This window comes from Eurypyga helias, unplaced genomic scaffold (assembly GCF_000690775.1).
Source record: "Eurypyga helias isolate BGI_N326 unplaced genomic scaffold, ASM69077v1 scaffold26300, whole genome shotgun sequence".
Classification (NCBI taxonomy): Eukaryota; Metazoa; Chordata; class Aves; order Eurypygiformes; family Eurypygidae; genus Eurypyga; species Eurypyga helias.
Genome location: NW_010227997.1, coordinates 6,724 through 6,937, shown reverse-complemented (window position 1 = coordinate 6,937; position 214 = coordinate 6,724).

Genomic DNA, 214 nt, shown 5'->3' with positions numbered 1-214 from the left:
GGGCGGGAGGGAGGAATTTTTTTTTCAAACAATTTCCAGGGATTTATTTGCATAGCAATAATGAGATGTGAGAGAAAATATTAGAGCAAACATTTTCAGCAGACGTACTCACGCATTGAATTATCAGGACATCCCATTTCTTAGCCCAAAATTTGCATGTGGAGCTGATCATGCCAGATAATCGCTGGATTTGCAGAACTACAAATATTGCGTA